At 38.2% G+C, this 14,694-nt stretch overlaps 1 long non-coding RNA gene across 1 annotated transcript; it reads left to right on the forward strand.

The window, feature by feature from the left end:
- The first annotated feature begins 2,426 nt into the window (after positions 1-2,426).
- On the forward strand, positions 2,427-3,543 carry LOC147854842 (uncharacterized). Its single transcript, XR_015531058.1, has 2 exons — positions 2,427-2,748; positions 3,000-3,543. It is a non-coding gene; the product is annotated as an uncharacterized LOC147854842 (long non-coding RNA).
- The last annotated feature ends 11,151 nt before the right edge of the window (positions 3,544-14,694 follow it).

Here is a 14,694-nt window from a genome sequence, read left to right on the forward strand (position 1 = left end):
ACTACCTACCATTTTGCTTTAGAAAATATCAATTCTACCTTGATACATAAAGACAATGTGAAATCGTCACTAAGATGGCCTCATGATCAATCAATTTTGCTCTCACCAAGCTTTCCATTTTTGTCCCCCCACTCTAATGATCTCTCTGCTCACTCTATTTAAAACCTATAATTCTTTGATCTTTTCATCATTTTTCATAATCAACTTAGACTTTGTGTTATCAATTTACCCTAGTAGTATGGAATTAGAATATCAACACAAGGCTTTAGAGTTAAATCTCCACTTTCACACGTGTTTATTACATTGTATATACCTTCTCAATTTATGAGATGCCCACTATGAATAATGTAAGGGTCGGAATCATAACATTTTTAGTGTCCACTAAAAAACCTTACCAATTGACCAACAACAATTTGGACATAACCACATCTTTGTATGTTTGTCTCTCCCAATAGCCACAATTCTTATTTCTCTTTCGTAACTATAGTGTTCTTTGAGAGAGAGAGAGGGTTGAGTGCTAATTGGGCCATAGTTGAGATGTCAATGTCGACTAATTTGGTACCGTGATATGCTTGATTTTAAATACAAAATTTGCCCTTGTGATTAAGAAGTTATGTATGATGGTATGATGAAATATTGAGTGCATAACTGAAACAAGTTACCACTAAGGTAGGCCCCATTACAATAAAAAAGAAATGAGGGATCAACCATGTGAGTTGAGGGTAAAGCCTAGAGAGAGAGAGAGACAAAATGTGACCATGGTGACATTATTATTAAACTAAATTGATTTTGTTAGGGGTAGAATTTGGTCGTCGTGGCTCATCTTTTTTTGTTACGGGTAGAATCGATCTTTTGAAAATACAGGGGAGTTGGTTTGATATTATGGCCTTTAACCATATGCCTATAGACAGCTATGGCAAAAAAGTGATGAGGCACTAAGCATCTCAACAAAGAAAACTCTGGTAAGCCCACCAACCCCAAAAGTTCATTACAATGAACAAAAAGTTATTTTTAAATGTTCCTCTCTTGAGACTCGCTCTTTAACCGCACTTGCACAATGAGGTCTTTAACCTTAATCTAAAATTTTCGTATTAATCACGACATCTCGATATTCAAAGATAAATTCCTTCATGCGCATTATCCGAAAAATCAAATATAAATTTTCATCTAAATCATCACCTCATGCTAATCTCACCTTTTATTTTTTGAATGATGCGCACAAAAAATTCATTACCAAACATCTCGATAATTCCAAGGTTTATTTTTCTATCTTTAAAAGATTAATGGGTGATATTTTGCATCTCATAATAAAAGTGTTTATAGGGAATGTTTAGGTTTTGCTAATTATTTTGCAAAAAGTAGAGAACATTGTACATGACATCAATCTACACAAAGAAAATGATAGAAAGGACAAGCAATTATGTTACCATGATAGATTAACGAATCAAGATTACAACACAGGAAGTTATACAATGGAAGCTTTACCTCACGTGCTCTTAAGAAAGCATGTATAGGTTACTGTACAACTTAGTTACTTGAAGTGAAAACTAATCTTACGATCGTCTCCAAGATTGTTAATCAAAACATTAGGTTCAAGGTTAATTCTAATGACTAGCCGTTCATCTTTTGCATTAAGCCTAATATATACATACATACATACATACATATATATATAAATCTTTAATAACTCTACAAACTCATGTTAAGATGAATACATATTGCATGCACAACACGAAGATTGAAAATATGAATCTTACCACACATAATGTGAAGATTGTGAAAATCGATTGTTATCACACACAAAGCTAAGACCTCTCAAGATTGAGTGTTATTTATTACATAACAGTAAATGTGAAGAGACCATTCCTCGATCAATATGAGTAATGTATCTGGACCTAGCAAAAAACTCCTCATAATAAATCGAACCCTAAATCCCAATTATAATGAATGTGAAGAGTTTATAACATAACAATAAATGTGAAGAAACCATTCCTCCATCAATATGAGATATGTATCTGTACCTAGCAAAAGACTCCTCATACTAAATCAAACCCTAAATCCCAATTATACTGAATGTAAAGAGTTTATAACATAACAATAAATGTGAAGAAACCATTCCTCGATCAATATGAGATATGGATCTGTACCTATCAAAAAACTCCTCATAAAATTGAACCGTAAATCCCAATTATAATGAATGTAAAGAGTTTTATAACATAACAATAAATGTGAAGAAACCATTCCTGGATCAATATGAGCAATAGATCTATACCTGTAAAAAAAACTCCTCATAATAAATCGAACCCTAAATCCCAATTATAATGAATGTAAAGAGTTTATAACATAACAATAAATGTGAAGAAACCATTCCTGGATCAATATGAGATATGGATCTGTACCTATCAAAAAACTCCTCATAAAATTGAACCCTAAATCCCAATTATAATGAATGTAAAGAATTTATAAGATAACAAATAAATGTGAAGAAACAGTTTCTAATGTAAAGAATTTACCTGAGTGTTCTGATTATGGGCCTGCACTCTCCAGGTCTAGAGTTCGAGCTCCACATTTCTCCCCAGGGCCTTTGCATTTCTGTTTTTAGGGTTTAGCAGTCTTTGCATGTATGTACATATGTATGTTGTATGTATGTAGAAACATGATTGATGTACACGCGATTTCTCCCATGCATGTTTCATGGAAAGCTCGGGCCCTATTCCTTCCCGTCAACACACCATCTCCAGACTCCAGGTACTTCTTACTCTCTTTTTTCTCGTAAATAACCCCACACCAGCTCGCTCTCTGTCTATTTTTAGTGAGAATCTGTCTGCGAAAAGGAACTATTGTTTTTTTTTCTTTTCTTATAATGAAGTGAATATGCATTGCTGTGTATCTTGGACAGTCATTCAACCTTTTTATGCACATGTAGAACATATAGAAACATGTATTTCATTAGATCATACGAAATTGTAGCCTGAAGTTTGTTTGATTAACAATCACAGGTTATTGCTCTATTTAGATATCTGGAGTGTCAAACTTTGGGATGCATGGGTTGTATGCAGTAATAGCAGCCTTGGAGAAAAACAATTTTTGGCTATGGGCATAGTTTTTTCTACTCACCCATATCTAACCAGGAAATGGAATGGAATATGTAAGGAAAGAGTGGCTACCACTGCTTATCATCAGCTAATTTTCAGTTTAAAGGTGGATGTTCGATGTGTAAGAGCTGTTCTTGTTCCAATGTTAGCAGTTATTAATCTCTGGGACTGGAGCATAAATCATGAAGCAGCGAAAAAAGTTGTTATGTTGAAGCTCAAATCGTTCATATACTTGATTATATGTCTTTGCTGGGGGCTTCTTCCCCTTGGAAAAGTTGCCATTCTGATCGGAAACTACTCCTCAATAACTAGATGAATTTAAGGATTTATCCACCATGTGGTATTGGCTGAACTACTCAATGATAGTTTTACTTCAGAAAATCAATACCCCAGAAGAATGATATGTCTGGGAATATCTATAAACATGCAGCCTGTTCCTCAATCTCCAGTTAAAGTTATGGACAAATTGTTGTACTTGATAATGTCTTGTTGGGGGCTTCCTCTTTGTAAAATGTTACTGTTCTGATGGGAATCTAGCTCTCAACAACTGGATGATATAAGGATTTATCCACCTTGTGGTATTGGCCGAATGCCTCAATGATAGTTTTACTGCAGGAAATCAATACTCCAGAGGCATGATATGTTTGGGAACATCTATAAATGTACGACCTCTTTTTAAATCTCTGGTTAAAGTTATGGACAAACTGTTGTAACCTCAGGGTCTGTTCTATTTTTCTAAACTTGAAACTGAGATTGGTTATATGCTATTAGAATCCAATAAAATTACACTATTACAATTTTATGAGGTTTTTGTAATCACACTGAAAGGGTCAATGATCCTAACATCATGTAGGGTTCCGTTATATCAATCGACACATGACAATGCCAATATTTAATTCCTATTCAGTAGCTAATTCCTTCAAGTACATGACAATGTACTTAGGCTGACTGTAATCTTATAAGGAAAGGGTCCATGAGCCTAACATCATATAGAGTTCCATTATCCATATATTCAGGGTCTTAAAACTTCGCAAGGTCATCATGGCTAGAGCCAATGTAATGTTTTCAGCTTAATGATTTCATCATGTATGCAGAAGTTCTACTAATGAAGAATAATTTTTTTGGAGAAAAAAACAACTTGGCAAGGTCTTTTTGGGAGCAGATGTGAAGTATGTATGACCATTTTTTATCATATAATTATTACCATACACATTATGTATTGCAACTAAAGAACATGTAATGTGGCCCTCACTGAATCAACACTATGAATGGTGTCATGTAGCCTCATGAGAAAGCTCATTGCAAACCATTGGTCTAGGCGAATAATTTGATTTCCTGACATATGGTCAGTACAGAATGCAATACAATGTGATGGTTTTTATGGCTATGTTCAGTGGATAGGATAGCATATTTTTAGAGGGATCTAGTCTGTAGGGCTTGGAATCTTACCCAATTAAGGTAAATAACCCTTGGAACATATGCATACTGCTAATGATCCTTGAATTTTACAGTCAATAATCATGTGTTGTAGGGATTGGAATCTTACCCAATTAAGGTAAATAACCCTTGGAACATATGCTTACTACTAATGATCCTTGAATTTGACAGTCAATAATCATGTGTTGTAGCGCATGCAATCTTACCCAATTAAAGTCAATAACCCTTGGAACATATGCATACTACTAATGATCGTTGAATTTGACAAACAATAATCTTGTGTCCCGTACTAAAAACTCATCCCTCCATTCAGCATATTGCTCTATACATCGTGAATCTAACAATAATGCTTACTAATGTCATTGCATCAAACGTTCTATCGCGATTGAGAAAAGGTGTGGGTTTTGTATACAAGGAAGCTAATCCCACCATGTCTATTACAATGCTATTGTAGGAAGAAAATGTTTATATCATAATATGAGTAGCAAGAACACCAATTGATGAGAAGGAAATACATAAAATTTCATATTGCATGTATGGAACAGTCAGGACTAGTAATCTTTTCAATCCAATCTTTACAAATTTATTTGTTTTGAACATCTATACACAAACTGGAGCTACATAAATTTAAGCCCTATTGTTCATGGAACCCCACATTCTTAAATATGCCAGATCTCCTTTGCATACTATTGTATGATCCGACTGCTACTGAACTTTCTTGAAACTGGAGTAACTCAAGATGGACATTACATCGGTCAACTATAGCCAGCATCTTATCATTTACCGATACTCCAATAATGGATGCTTTTAACACAGTTTGTTTGAACTTTTATCTGGAGATGAAGAATTAAGAGTTTTCACTACTTTTAGATATACGAAAAGAAGTGTTAGCTGAAATTTGTTTTATCCACTGTCTAGCAAATTAATGTCGATGGAACAAAATGCACTCAAATTTTGTTATTTCCCTAGTGTGCTGATTCACCACCACTGGATGAGATTTGGGGAGGTCAAGAAAACAAACTCTGAAGACTGAGATCAATATGGTGGTGGGCAAAGTGATAAGAACAATTCATAACAATTTGTTCGCATGTTGTGTGCCATTATCAAAGGGATTATCACAATTTCTTGCAATATAGATGAGGACATTGCGATTGATGTTCAATGAATTTGGCACTCTAGCTCTTCCAATTGCTGAACAAAAAATGGATATTTCTATTGATGTTAGGATGAATTGCACTCTATCTCTTCCAATTGCTGAACAAAAAAGGGACATTGCTATTGATGCTCGATGAATTCGGCAGTTCTCAAAAATGGTAGGAACCCATGAGCAAATAGACACTCCCATAGAAATGCTCCGAAAGAGGACAGAAATTTTAGGGAAACACACACAAATACCACAACTTCAATGATAGGATTCAAGTGGGAGCCAAGTGAGGTCCAGAATCAACTTTAAATGGAGGGAGCAAGAAAGGGGAGTTGTAAGAATGGCCCATGTAGAAGATGTGTAACCATCATATATTGGCGATTTCGATTCTCTAATGCCGGTATGTTCACAACTGCTGGAAATAAAAGACAATTGTGCCGATCAAAAGACATGGTCACTACTGCCCTAAAGCAAAGTCTTAGTGCCCTTAAACCAAAGGTTAATGCTACACATCTCTAGTGCTGTAGACTTTGAGATCGGGTAGAAGACATTTTAGTGCCGATATTTCGATATCAGGTAAGGTCATTACAAGTAAGATTTAGAGGGGTCGAAAATCAAGAGACACCAAGGAAGATGACCAAAGAAGAGTTCATTATTTTATGGACACTTACATAATAACACTCATAACATGTGTGTGTTGTGTTCCATGGATCAAAATGACCCATCAAAACTATCATCTCGAACCACGGTATGGAACAGAACCTACCACTACTACTACTACTACTACTACTACTAACTTGTCGTTGCGTAGTGACCGAAGAACCCCCCGTACACATTTAAGAGGTACCAAAACAAAACTATTCCTTGGGTCGGGGCTATTCTTGTAATTCTTAGTGAACTTTGTTTGGAAGGGGGGGGGGGGGGCAGGCATTCTTTGGTCTAAGAATGAATGCTCCAGAAATAGCTTGTGCTAGTTTTGGTGTTGAATGAATGCTCACATAATGCTCTCTCTCTCTCTCTCTCTTAGTTAGGATGTAAAAATGAAAGACAATTTTACATAACTAGGATCAACAAGTGATCATGAAGGAGGAGGGGCGGTGGCGGTTATGTCGGTTGTGTTGTAATTGACGGACCCGGCACACATTTGTGGGGCATCGAGGGCGGCATGGAAATCGGCACGGGGTGCACGGTAGCTCAGCACCCCCATCACTGAGACGAAGCACGAGGGCTTCATCCCAACCACCGCCTCACAACATGCCTCCTTTGTCATCGACCACGGGTTCCGGTGCCTTCGTTGGCCGCCATTTCTAGTCATGTTCTTATTATATCCGAATGTTGGCAAGCATCCGAGGAACGATATCATCCCGTTCAAGCACGCCTCTACCTCAGTCTTCTTGATCGGTCGGTTGTCCCTTCGGCCATTGATGAGTCTAGTAGTATTAGTACCATGGGCCAATGCAGTCCCTCCCGGTGATAGTTGCAAATGGAGCACTAGGGCTAATATCAATGTAGCTATCCTCATGTAAAATGATAGTACCTTGGTAAACTCCATGATGATGAAAAGCGAAATAAGATTTAAGCCTCCCAAATTTCTTGGATTAGCCTTGTTACTACTACTAATCAACTCTTGGAAGATTAGCTCTTGAGGTGGGTGTCTTTTGCTCATTTAGATTAATAAGGGGGGATTTTAATGTGTGTGACTTTGTAAAATGAGAGATTCATGGGAGATGGTGAGCTCACCTACTTCACATCCCATGCATCATGGCCATCACTCAAATCATTCACAACCCCACCTTCCATGGCACTTATCACAAGTCAATCATGCATGATTCATGGCCATTGTCCCTTCTCTCTCTCTCTCTCTCTCTCTCTCTCGACACTTTATACTTGTAGTCGTAAAAGAAGCTATTCTAAGTTTCTTGGCCATCTCCATGCCAAATACACATGCATGTCCGTGCCCAACAAGGGGGGACCGTTAGTGTGAACATGGACTCCCAACTAAGCCGCCTCTATGGCTTCTTTTATGGAAGTGTTAAAGAGGCACAATCACAAGGGCGGGCGAAGATGAGCAATGCCAATTGTCGAGCAAGTAAATGAGGTACTACTACTCACGGAGAATATTCCAAGTTGTGCCAATGAAGTAAGCAAGGCACATACATTATATTTTATGTTATTGAATAACAAACTATAAATACAACTTATAAGTTCGCAACCAACATGGTTAGGGTCTCAATTTCTTTTCTTTTCACCATAACACGTTTCGTACAAATATTAGAACTCTTTTAGCTTAAGTTCTATTTTTATTTTTATTTGTATTTCGATGATTGGGTAGACACCCTATTTTATTGTACACCAATTGTCTCATTGGCCAAAATTTAGCCTTAGAAGACATAAATATATCTTTCTTTCTATCTATCTATCTTTCTTTCTTAGCAAAGTTGCTTCATGCAATAAAAACATTCTCTACGTTTTCCCGAGTGTCACATGTGCCCTTTATTTATTTTGTATTACAATTCTCAAGTTCAAATGCTTTTTATTTTACATTTTGGTGTAAAAGGTGCCCTTCATTTCCCCCTGCTTATATTACAAATACCCTTCATTTGACAACGGTAACAAAGATAAAAGTTATACAAACATGAATCATATGAAATCATTTACCTAATGAGATGGCAAAGTTTCTCTTCTTCTTTTTCAAATGCTCTAAACAAAACAATCTTGTTTTTTTTACTATCAACTTACTCTATCATTAGATATTAACCATATTCTACCAATTGGAGGATAGATTCAGTGCATCCATGTGGAAGGCATGGTGTGACATTCGTCGAGGGCTCAAGTGTGATCAACCGAGATCCGAACCTGCCTGGTTCAATCAACATATCCTATGGAACCCATGTATCAAGGATGAATCTAATCAACTACTGGGATCACGTAAGGGGTTGTCATGGGGATACATTGCAAAAGGTCTAGGAAAAAGTATAGAATGTTGGCAACGGTTTATGTCACTACCACTACAAGATCATGCAAACATACTCCATGGAATTAGGGACGGATGGACTATGAGATCGGAAATCATTAACACTCTACTGATTAGGGAATCTGCTACTCAAAGGACGACAATGGTGAAATGGATAGGCCACGAGGAGGAGGGATCTCTGATCCAGAGAGGCAGGGGACCACCAGATAGACTCGAAGGCTCTGAATTGTGAGACCACCAACACAGAATAAGGCAATTCGAGTACTCACGTATACTGGTCATAAATGGATTGTAGATCCTGATCCGATCAAAGTACAACCCGATTGGCACATATGTATTCATGAAAACACGTGGCTAAGTTAGGTCAGTTGGGACCCTTTGCAATGGACATGGCGTGATCCCTATGCAGGGCAAGGAAGCAAACCCATCCCTTTCTTCCAATTCACAACTAGATTGGGTCGCCACATTCTAGCCGCTCAAACTGCCTGAGAGCCGGTTGCTGCAAAGGTCTGGCACACATTTCAAGTTCCTCCCACAATAATCACCAAGTTTTGGTAGAAAGTCTGGAAACAACAACATGCGAGGCGAATTACCACGTTCCAATGGCTATTAATACATAAGTCCCTACCGGTGGGAGCATGGCAATGTGGGAACCTTAGCTCTCCTAATTGTGTAAAGTGCCCACACGCAATAGAATCAATACAACACACTCTATGGGACTGCCCAACGTCCCATCGAATATTGTGGGGGGTTGGCCGCTTGTTGCAATTATGCCAGGTGCAAGGCTCAATCAAGTGGGGAAATATATGTTGGCTATCATGGCAGGCCGCAATTGGCAGATACGAGCATCAGGAAGAGGGGATGACTTTGGTGATAAAAGCACAAGAGGTCTTTTTCTCCTCTAGTAGCAATGTCCACTCCACTCCTCTTAATGAGAAATCTCAAGAGGTGTTGGAATTGGTCAGCCCAATAACTCTTTGGATTCTATGAAAACAACGATGTATGCGAGTCTTCTCCAACCAAACCGCACATCCAACAAGGTTATTGAAAGAGATATGGAGTGAAATTGTAGCCACTCTAAAGAGCCAATATGATGGCATTAAGGGCGGCTCCGAGGGAGTTGGAAGACAATGAATAGCCTTCATCCAACAATGATCGTCCGCTCCCTTTCTTGAGTCAATGGGCATCTGCATAAGATGGAACTAACACGTCCCTTCAGGGATTTGTACATAATCGTCTCATTTGTAAAATTTTATAACTAATGGAAGGAGTTTTTTTTTGGAAAAAAGAAAAAGATATCAACATATAGTCTTTCTTTTCGTTTGATAATGGAAGTCCCAATGTAAGGCCTTGGGTTCAAGAGTCGACAAAAACATGTACACGATGATTATCATTATGTTTTGGTGTAAAAGGTGCCCTTCATTTTCCCCTGCTTATATTACAAATACCCTTCATTTGACAATGGTACCAAAGATAAAAGTTATACAAACATAAACCATATGAAATCATTTACCTAATGACATGGCAAAGTTTCTCTTCTTCTTTTTCAAATGCTCTAAACAAAACAATATTTTTTCTTGTTTAATATCAACTTACTCTATCATTAGATATTAACAAATAGTTTTTCTTTTCGTTTGATAATGGACGTCCCAATGTAAGGCCTTGGGTTCAAGAGTCGACAAAAACATGTACACTATGATTATCATATAATTAATTTACTCTATTGATAGCTTATTAGACTACCAACTAAGGTCATGTATAACCCTTAACATGACATTGACACTACTCCCACCCCCCCAATATATGGTCATGTATAACCCTTAACATGACATTGACCCTACAACTTCTTACATATACAATTGTTATGTTTTGTCTAATAGGCCATTATTCTTCCCTGGAGTACCCTGATCTTCTTCCTCAATCCGAAAGGCTCTTGGAAGACTACATCGATGCCATGTAAATGTGCCTCCATCTATAATCTTTCTTCCAAAACCACTGTTGCTCTCGCCGGCACAACTCATGCACTATACATGACCGAGATTTGATACCCTTTGAATCTCAACCACACTTGAACAACGAGAGTGGGTCAAGTAAATCTGGAGTGACACGTGTAATAGATTTGTTGGTCAATTTATACATAACTATTGACGGATTACAATTATGTACATGAATAACTCACCTTTTGGAGGAACATCTTCCTTTGATGGGGCCTAATCAGGTATGGTGTCCAACCAAAAGCCTTTAATTGTCATTGTTGTCTCCATGCAAATACCAGTTCTTTCTACCCCTTCTAACAAAAACTCTAAAACCAAAACCAATTTTTTAACACACATGCATCATTGTTGTTCAAAAACAAGTACCCTGGTATACTTTGTTCAAATATGAGGAAGTGGCATACCTCCCTTCACTTTGATATGCATTACCCCACTCGGCATCAAACATTTTGAGGTCTTTGGACCTGGCATCCATTTTTACAAAAGCAATATGTAAACAAATAACATTCCAACCATCTATACAATGTTCTGCACAATGCTCTTGAAGATTTGAATTGAAAAGTCACTCTCCCACATTTGTGATCATTTACATTTTTATCAGATTTTGTAAAGTTATGTAACCATCTATTTTAACTTCCAATTGAACATTTTTACAGCAAACTCTACCCATTTTAACATTTTTTAGAATCGGAATCACCAAAACCCTAATATTTCAAACCACTTGGTCAAATAGCAAAAAAAAAGCCGCAATAAAATACATGAATAATTTGCAGGTGGCGATGTTGATCATAATGCAAGTGCAACTGGTTTTTTGGTGCACATTGATGGTTGTCAAGAATCCCTCCTAAAACCACAATCTTTGATTTGAAAAACGTCGAAAAATCGACAAACATGCAGTTTTATACCCTAAACACTTAAAAGTTGGGCACTCCAATAATTATAAGTAGGGCGTCTTCTATGGAGCACGACATCTTAAGGGTGTATTCTGGGGAGCATTGTGTCTAAAGGGTGTAAGTAGGGCGTCTTCCTTGGAGCAAGGTGTGAGTAGGGTGTCTTCTGCTCTGTCTGGAGGGTGTGATTAGGTCATCTATCTAGTATGAGTAGGGAGCTTGAAGAGTGTGAGTAGGGCATCTTCTTGGGTGTTTGCATGGATGTTCCGTCCAATGAATTTCTTGATGGATTTATATATGGATGTTCCATTCAATGAATTTCTGGATGGATGTACGCATGGAGGTTCCATCCAATGAATTTCTGGATGGATGTAGGAGTATTTGGATGGATCGAAACATAGATTTAGCCTAATGAGAAGGCAAAGTTTCTCTTCTTCTTTTTCAAATTCACTAAACAAAACAAATTTTTTTCCTGATGTAGATATCAACTTATTCTACCATTAGATATTTAACAAATAGTCTTTCTTTTCATTTGATAATGCACTTCCCAACATAAGGCCTTGGGTTCAAGAGTCCACAAAAACATATACAATATGATTATCATATAATTAATTTACTTTAATGATAGCTTATTAGATTACCAACTAAGGTCATGTGTAACCCTAAACATGACATTGACTCTACCCCCACCCATGCTCCAATGGTTTTCCTTACACCTTATATGTATAATTGTTATGTTGGGACGAACTATAAAGAAACATGGTCCTTACTCATAGATACAATCGATTGGCAACATGTGCCCACATAATTTACACCTTGTTTTGTAGAATAGGAGTTTCATCAACAATTTCTCATGGAACAAAAGTTGAGATACAATGAAAACCAACCTACTTATTGCTAATTGGATAGGTTTGCATTGGCCAAGGTTTTGTTGATCGATCGTAATTCTATTCAAGACCATGTAACACACTCATTTAAGAACATTTGGTTGGCCAACATTTTCTACACGATTCCCACATAAGATGCAAAATTATAACAAATAATATTCGTTTTCTGTGGGAGGTAAAGATTGCGCAACATAAAGCTGAGTTTTCCATGCTAGAGTAAACTTATGTGAGGGATTGTTATAATAGTGACACGAAAAGCATGGGGCACAAAGCAATAGTTTTTCGGCCATTGAAAATTCATTAGAAACATGGCTAGAAGCCTCGGAAATCTTACAAAAGGATCGTCTAATAATAATAATAATAACGCACACATATCTTACTAGTAAAATCTCCATATAGAAATTTGTCTATTGCCAATATTTTTCGCTAACTTGTCCTATTGGATATAAGCATATAATTAAACCGCGGCATAACCTATTGATTGATCATGCACATCTACATAGTAAAGGGATGGACGTGGGTGTGTCGCGCGTGCCCGTGCCCCTCATGAGACAATGCTTGATGCTCCCGTGGGGGCGAGCCGAGTGTGAACGCGGACAAAACAAATACAGATCACAACACACACATATATGTATATGTATATGTATATGTATATGTATATGTATATGTATATGTATATGTATATATATATACATATACATATACATATACATATACATATACATATACATATGTATGTATGTATGTATGTATGTATATGTAGATAGATAGATAGATAGATAGATAGATGATAGATATAGTAGTGGGAAGAAGCAAGATATATGGGGGGGAGTGAGAGATTGGAAATGGGAGTTTGAGAATCCAATCAAAATTTGCTTCAAAAACTTAATGCCACAATTGTCACTAATTCCTTCCCTACTAATGGATTTGCTATACATACATACCTAACCCTAAAGATGCTGCAGAGGAAGAAGAAAGAAGAAGAAAGAAGGAAGAAGAAGGAAGAAGAAGATGCAGTGAAAATGTATCCAATTTAGGCTGTAGATTATGTTTGTTTTGTGGTTTTTTTACTGAATCTCTGATTTTCGTATCATGGATAGCTCTGGCCGCCCCAAGGACCTGAACCTGAACCTTGATCTGGACGTTGATCTGAGCTGGAGGAGCCCAATGCAGCAGAGTATGGTGATGAAGAAGAGTATGGTGCTCCTGCTGGTGCTGGTGGCCCCGCCTGAAACGTGGGACTGCCTCCTGCTGGAGCAGCAGCAGCAGCAGCAAGAGGAGGAGGAGGAGGTGCCTGCTGCACATTCACATTGGCTGCTGCTGCTGTTGGTGGTAGATTATTAATAGTAGTGAGACGTGGAAGGGACCGCGGAACAATAGGTGGAAGGGGCGGGGCCTGCGCAGGTGTTAAGAATGGCCCCTGCACAGCTTGGGATGGGTAGGCAGGAGTAGTAGGAGGAGTAGTAGGAGTAGTAGTAGGGGTGGGTATGAGTATGGGTATGGGTGTGGGTGTGGTTAAGACAGGAGTAGGAGGAGTTCCTGTAGGGCTTGTGAAGATTTGGCCCTGCATTGCTTGGGATGGAATATTATTACTATAAGGAGGCCTCTGCCCCGCGGGAGGGCATAATGGCGGTGCCCCCGGAAGGACAGCAGCTCCTCCTCCTCCTCCATAGCCGCCGCCGCCGCCGCCGCCATGACCCGCAAACCCTAACTCTCCCAAGGCCCGGGAAGCCACAACCGCGTAATGCGGCGATGCAGATTGCCCCAGGAGGAGGAGGAGGAGGAGGAAGGAGAGGAGCATCATGATGCCCTTAATAAGAGCCATCATGATGGGATTGGATTGGATTGGATTGGATTGGATTTGGAGATTGGATTGGATTGGATTTGGAGATTGGATTGGATTGTATGGTATGGTGTTGTATTGTATTTGGATCAGATTAGTGAAGAAAGAATGACAGTTTTTGAGATTTTTGAGAGGAAGACATGTATTGGGAGTGCCTTTTATAGTGTTCTCAAGTCAATCCCACAGAACAGAGTCTTCTTCTTTTTCTTCTTCTTCTTCTTTAGCTTTTTTTTAGGATCCCTTGTCAACCTCTGCTTTTTGCTTTCCTAGCTTTCTCTCCTTTTGCTTTTTCGCCTTTTTTGCTTTTCCCATCCTCTCCCTGCCTCTATTTTTAGTTAACATTCACATTAAGTGCTTCACACATATCCTCTCTAAGTCTACCTTTGAGGATGAAAGAAAGATCCTCATGAAAAGTAGTGGGGGTGAAAAG

Source organism: Azolla caroliniana, unplaced genomic scaffold, assembly GCF_043228905.1.
Source record: "Azolla caroliniana isolate FFs.n. ecotype wild unplaced genomic scaffold, voAzoCaro1.0.p SCAF_15, whole genome shotgun sequence".
NCBI lineage: Eukaryota > Viridiplantae > Streptophyta > Polypodiopsida > Salviniales > Salviniaceae > Azolla > Azolla caroliniana.